Here is a 1007-nt window from a genome sequence, read left to right as displayed (position 1 = left end):
GGGCCGTGCTGCAGATGGGCGTGGTGGGGCCGAGGAGGGGTGCCTTCGCCCTCGGAGCCCGACGCCCGGGAAGGCCCGCCGAGAGCGGGAGGCAGCGGAGGCGCAGGTGGCGCGGCGAAAAGGAGGAAGGCGGAGGGGAAGGCAGGCCAGCGGCCTTGCTCCGCCGGAGGCGCCCCGACGCCGTGTTTCCCTCATGAGGAGACGGGCAAGGAGGTCGCTGAGCAGCCGCCGCCGCCTCGCCTGGGCCAAAGGGATGGCGCACTGCCTGCGAGGTGAGTCGCCGCCCGGCCGGGCCCTTCTGTCGCCCTTCCCGGCTCGCATCTCTCCTTATTACTTTTATGTTACTCGCGAAGACAGATGCAAGTAATCCGTTCAGCTCCTCTGCAATCTCCTTTTCCACCTTTAGCACACCTTTGATTCCCTTGTTGGCCAAAGGCTCTACCATAGACATGTCCAAAGTCCATTTCGGGGGCCTAATCCGGCCCCTTCAGCAGTTTATGGGGTAAAATCCTCAAAAAACCCCTCAACAACTTCAACCCTAAAAAAACAAAAAAGCTCAACAATTTCAATCCTAAAAAAAGCGCAACAACTTTGGTTGGCCCTCACAGCCCTTCACTTCATCAAATCTGGCCCTCCTTGAAAAAAGTTTGGGCACCCCTGATCTAGATGCTATACTCCTATTGATGCATCCCAGAATTGCATTGGCTTTTTTAGCTGCCGCGTCACACTGTTGGCTCATGTCAAGTTTGTGGTCAACCAAGACTCCTAGATCCTTTTCACATGTACTGCTCTCAAGCCAGGTGTCCCCCATCTTGTATTTGTGCCTCTCATTTTTTTGCCCAAGTGCAATACCTTACATTTTTCCCTGTTAAAATTCATCTTGTTTGTTTTGGCCCAGTTCTCTAATTTGTCAAGGTCATTTTGAAGTGTGATCCTGTCCTCTGGGGTGTTAGCCACCCCTCCCAGTTTGGTGTCATCTGCAAATTTGATCAGGATGCCCTTGAGTC

Source organism: Podarcis vaucheri, assembly GCF_965113315.1.
Source record: "Podarcis vaucheri genome assembly, chromosome: 13".
In the NCBI taxonomy this organism is placed as follows: Eukaryota; Metazoa; Chordata; class Lepidosauria; order Squamata; family Lacertidae; genus Podarcis; species Podarcis vaucheri.
The sequence above is the reverse complement of the archived record's forward strand: the minus strand, read 5'-3'. Positions refer to the sequence as shown.